General features: G+C 39.0%; 2 pseudogenes; both read right to left on the reverse strand.

Moving 5' to 3' along the window:
* Positions 1-1298: 1298 nt before the first annotated feature.
* LOC146005874 (U2 spliceosomal RNA) lies at positions 1299-1434 on the reverse strand (annotated as a pseudogene).
* Positions 1435-4781: 3347 nt separating this feature from the next.
* Positions 4782-4917, reverse strand: LOC146005875 (U2 spliceosomal RNA; annotated as a pseudogene).
* Positions 4918-6223: the final 1306 nt, after the last annotated feature.

A 6223-nucleotide genomic window follows, 5' to 3' on the forward strand; every position in this document is an offset into this window, starting at 1 on the left:
AATGACCAAAATAACACCACAGAAAGCAACATAAAACAACATTAGCAACATAAAAATACATAACCTGCATAAAAAACATAAAGCAACACAAAGGCCCTTATTCAGATATTATCGCAGTACAAATTTGTTCTCAAAATAGGCAAAACCATATGCACTGCATGTGGGGCAGATGAGTTTGAAGAAACTCAGGAGACCGAGGTGTGCTCCCTACCACCAGTGCTGTGCCTAAACATGTGCAAAGGGGGCCGTGCTATCGAATGGGCTTATCTCCCGAAGGAGACGGGCCCCGTTTTTTCCTTAACCCCTCTCAACCATAAGGCCGAAGAGGGGAAAATAGGGAACGGTGGGTCCTCTTCACCGAAGCTTAGAGAGAACCTCTTTCCTCAACCCCCGTAAGGGTTAGGACGGTGGGTCCTCCGCACCCGAAGGTTTGGAGAGACCCTCAGTGGACTTCCTTCCACCTTGCGGCTCAGGGTCGGCCTCGGGGGGACCGCAGCTCTCCCCAAAAGGTGAGAGCTTTGGCACGTTGGGGAAATGGAAGCCCCGTAAGGGTCGACCCCACAACCCAAAAAAACGTAACAAACTACAGAAAACAGAAAACGTGAAAAGTGCATGAACGTGAGAAGAAGAGAAATAAATAATAAAGAGGACCCCAGCCAGAGGGCCGGGGTGGGGGTGTGAAAAATTGTCCTACCCCATCCAAAATGACGAGGTAAGGACTTGAAGCACTAACCTAGAGGGAAGTGCGCAGTGCTAGTGCCATACTAGTGCATGGTGATTTTGGGATCACCCGTGCATGTTCGGCACCCCCGAGTTTCCCAGGGGGCACAGTGCAGCCTCGGACTCCAAGCAGCCGACCGATCAGCGTCCGACCAAGTCTTTCTCTGCTCCCATCATAGGGCACTTTCCAGCCCCTGGCATGGGAATGGGTACTCCACTGGGCTTTTCGAAAGACTCCCTTAGGGGCTGCACCCCCCTCAGAAGAGCAATCTACTCAGTCTCAGTGTTTCTCCGATCCCAAGCTGGGCCTTTCGCGGTCTCCCCATCAGAGGCTACGAACCTCTAGAACAGGAGCCATCTACTCAGTCCCAGCCTTTCTCCGCTCCTTGGGAATGGATACTAGACTGAGCCTTTCGCTAGCTCATCCTTCCGGGGCTACGAACCCCGTCAAGAGAGTCAAACTACTAGGCTTAGTGTTTCTCCCCCCTCTTACCAGTGGATTTAAGGAAACAACACCTCCTACCAAAGGCAGAGGTGAAGGTACTCAGCCAGACTTTTCACCACTCCCAGGCAAAAAAGAGGGGTCCCACACCCTCCGCCCATCAGAGCAGCTACTCAGTCCAGCCTTTCTTTATTCTCTGCCAGAGGCCAGTCCATACCCACTGATTATAACAGATACTACACTTGATCTTAGCCAAAAGGCTGAGATAACATGTGCAGAGAGAGTTACATTTGGGTGGGGTGTGTTGAAACTGAAATCTAAATTGCAGTGTAAACATAATGCAGCCAGTATTTATCCTGCACAGAAACAAAATAACTCACACAAATCTCTCTTTACAAGTTACATCTGCCCCACCTGCTGTGCACATGGTTTTTCCCATTTTGAGAACAAATTTGTACTGTGATCAGATCTGAATAAGGGCCAAAAAAACATACAGTAACACAAACAACATAAAAATCTTAAACCGCATAAATTATAATAAATTATCATAAATTGTCAGAAATTAACATAAATGAACATACATTAACATAAATTAACATAAATTAACATAAATTGTAGTAAGTTTAATGAAAGCAAAAGGAGCAACATAACACCACATAAAGCAACATAAAACAACATTAGCAACATAAAACTACATAACCTGCATAAAAAACATAAAGCAACACAAAAACCATAACACAACATAAACCACATAAAAATATGCAACCGCATAAATTATCATAAATTATCATAAATTATCATAAATTAACATAAATTATAGTAATTTCAATGAAAGCAAAATGACCTAAATAACACCACATAAAGTCACATAAGCAACATAAAACTACATAAACTGTATAAAAATACATGAAGCAACACAAAATAACATAAAGCAACACAAACAACATAAAAATCTGAAACCACATACATTATCATAAATTTACATAAATTAACATACATTAACATAAATTAACAGAAATTGTAGGAAGTTTAATGAAAGCAAAAGGACCAACATAACACCACATAAAGCAAAATAAAACAACATTAGCAACATAAAACTACATAACCTGCATAAAAAAACATAAAGCAACACAAAGGCCCTTATTCGGATATTATCGCAGTACAAATTTGTTCTCAAAATAGGCAAAACCATATGCACTGCATGTGGGGCAGATGAGTTTGAAGAAACTCAGGAGCCCGAGGTGTGCTCCCTACCACCAGTGCTGTGCCTAAACACGTGCATAGTAATTTCAATGAAAGCAAAATGACCTTAATAACACCACATAAAGTCACATAAGCAACATAAAACTACATAAACTGCATAAAAATACATGAAGCAACACAAAATAACATAAAGCAACACAAACAACATAAAAATCTGAAACCGCATAAATTAGCATAAATTTACATAAATTAACATACATTAACATAAATTAACAGAAATTGTAGGAAGTTTAATGAAAGCAAAAGGACCAACATAACACCACATAAAGCAAAATAAAACAACATTAGCAACATAAAACTACATAACCTGCATAAAAAACATAAATCAACACAAAAACCATAACACAACATAAACAACATAAAAGTCTTTAACCGCATAAATTATCATAAATTATCATAAATTAACATAAATGAACATAAATTATAGTAATTTCAATGAAAGCAAAATGACCTAAATAACACCACATAAAGTCACATAAGCAACATAAAACTACATAAACTGCATAAAAATACATAAAGCAACACAAAATAACATAAAGCAACACAAACAACATAAAAATCTGAAACCACATAAATTATCATAAATTTACATAAATTAACATACATTAACATAAATTAACATAAATTGTAGGAAGTTTAATGAAAGCCAAAGGACCAACATAACACCACATAAAGCAAAATAAAACAACATTAGCAACATAAAACTACATAACCTGCATAAAAAAAACATAAATCAACACAAAAACCATAACAAAACATAAACAACATAAAAATCTGCAACCGCATAAATTATCATAAATTATCATAAATTAACATAAATTAACATAATTTATAGTAATTTCAATGAAAGCAAAATGACCTAAATAACACCACATAAAGTCACATAAGCAACATAAAACTACATAAACTGTATAAAAATACATGAAGCAACACAAAATAACATAAAGCAACACAAACAACATAAAAATCTGAAACCACATACATTATCATAAATTTACATAAATTAACATACATTAACATAAATTAACAGAAATTGTAGGAAGTTTAATGAAAGCAAAAGGACCAACATAACACCACATAAAGCAAAATAAAACAACATTAGCAACATAAAACTACATAACCTGCATAAAAAAACATAAAGCAACACAAAGGCCCTTATTCGGATATTATCGCAGTACAAATTTGTTCTCAAAATAGGCAAAACCATATGCACTGCATGTGGGGCAGATGAGTTTGAAGAAACTCAGGAGACCGAGGTGTGCTCCCTACCACCAGTGCTGTGCCTAAACATGTGCAAAGGGGGCCGTGCTATCGAATGGGCTTATCTCCCGAAGGAGACGGGCCCCGTTTTTTCCTTAACCCCTCTCAACCATAAGGCCGAAGAGGGGAAAATAGGGAACGGTGGGTCCTCTTCACCGAAGCTTAGAGAGAACCTCTTTCCTCAACCCCCGGAAGGGTTAGGACGGTGGGTCCTCCGCACCCGAAGGTTTGGAGAGACCCTCAGTGGACTTCCTTCCACCTTGCGGCTCAGGGTCGGCCTCGGGGGGACCGCAGCTCTCCCCAAAAGGTGAGAGCTTTGGCACGTTGGGGAAATGGAAGGCCCGTAAGGGTCGACCACACAACCCAAAAAAACGTAACAAACTACAGAAAACAGAAAACGTGAAAAGTGCATGAACGTGAGAAGAAGAGAAATAAATAATAAAGAGGACCCCAGCCAGAGGGCCGGGGTGGGGGTGTGAAAAATTGTCCTACCCCATTCAAAATGACGAGGTAAGGACGTGAAGCACTAACCTAGAGGGAAGTGCGCAGTGCTAGTGCCATACTAGTGCATGGTGATTTTGGGATCACCCGTGCATGTTCGGCACCCCCGAGTTTCCCAGGGGGCACAGTGCAGCCTCGGACTCCAAGCAGCCGACCGATCAGCGTCCGACCAAGTCTTTCTCTGCTCCCATCATAGGGCACTTTCCAGCCCCTGGCATGGGAATGGGTACTCCACTGGGCTTTTCGAAAGACTCCCTTAGGGGCTGCACCCCCCTCAGAAGAGCAATCTACTCAGTCTCAGTGTTTCTCCGATCCCAAGCTGGGCCTTTCGCGGTCTCCCCATCAGAGGCTACGAACCTCTAGAACAGGAGCCATCTACTCAGTCCCAGCCTTTCTCCGCTCCTTGGGAATGGATACTAGACTGAGCCTTTCGCTAGCTCATCCTTCCGGGGCTACGAACCCCGTCAAGAGAGTCAAACTACTAGGCTTAGTGTTTCTCCCCCCTCTTACCAGTGGATTTAAGGAAACAACACCTCCTACCAAAGGCAGAGGTGAAGGTACTCAGCCAGACTTTTCACCACTCCCAGGCAAAAAAGAGGGGTCCCACACCCTCCGCCCATCAGAGCAGCTACTCAGTCCAGCCTTTCTTTATTCTCTGCCAGAGGCCAGTCCATACCCACTGATTATAACAGATACTACACTTGATCTTAGCCAAAAGGCTGAGATAACATGTGCAGAGAGAGTTACATTTGGGTGGGGTGTGTTGAAACTGAAATCTAAATTGCAGTGTAAACATAATGCAGCCAGTATTTATCCTGCACAGAAACAAAATAACTCACACAAATCTCTCTTTACAAGTTACATCTGCCCCACCTGCTGTGCACATGGTTTTTCCCATTTTGAGAACAAATTTGTACTGTGATCAGATCTGAATAAGGGCCAAAAAAACATACAGTAACACAAACAACATAAAAATCTTAAACCGCATAAATTATAATAAATTATCATAAATTGTCAGAAATTAACATAAATGAACATACATTAACATAAATTAACATAAATTAACATAAATTGTAGTAAGTTTAATGAAAGCAAAAGGAGCAACATAACACCACATAAAGCAACATAAAACAACATTAGCAACATAAAACTACATAACCTGCATAAAAAACATAAAGCAACACAAAAACCATAACACAACATAAACCACATAAAAATATGCAACCGCATAAATTATCATAAATTATCATAAATTATCATAAATTAACATAAATTATAGTAATTTCAATGAAAGCAAAATGACCTAAATAACACCACATAAAGTCACATAAGCAACATAAAACTACATAAACTGTATAAAAATACATGAAGCAACACAAAATAACATAAAGCAACACAAACAACATAAAAATCTGAAACCACATACATTATCATAAATTTACATAAATTAACATACATTAACATAAATTAACAGAAATTGTAGGAAGTTTAATGAAAGCAAAAGGACCAACATAACACCACATAAAGCAAAATAAAACAACATTAGCAACATAAAACTACATAACCTGCATAAAAAAACATAAAGCAACACAAAGGCCCTTATTCGGATATTATCGCAGTACAAATTTGTTCTCAAAATAGGCAAAACCATATGCACTGCATGTGGGGCAGATGAGTTTGAAGAAACTCAGGAGCCCGAGGTGTGCTCCCTACCACCAGTGCTGTGCCTAAACACGTGCATAGTAATTTCAATGAAAGCAAAATGACCTTAATAACACCACATAAAGTCACATAAGCAACATAAAACTACATAAACTGCATAAAAATACATGAAGCAACACAAAATAACATAAAGCAACACAAACAACATAAAAATCTGAAACCGCATAAATTAGCATAAATTTACATAAATTAACATACATTAACATAAATTAACAGAAATTGTAGGAAGTTTAATGAAAGCAAAAGGACCAACATAACACCACATAAAGCAAAATAAAACAACATTAGCAACATAAAACTACATAACCTGCATAA

The sequence above is a fragment of the Crinia signifera genome, chromosome 5 (assembly GCF_055691185.1).
Source record: "Crinia signifera chromosome 5, ASM5569118v1, whole genome shotgun sequence".
In the NCBI taxonomy this organism is placed as follows: domain Eukaryota; kingdom Metazoa; phylum Chordata; class Amphibia; order Anura; family Myobatrachidae; genus Crinia; species Crinia signifera.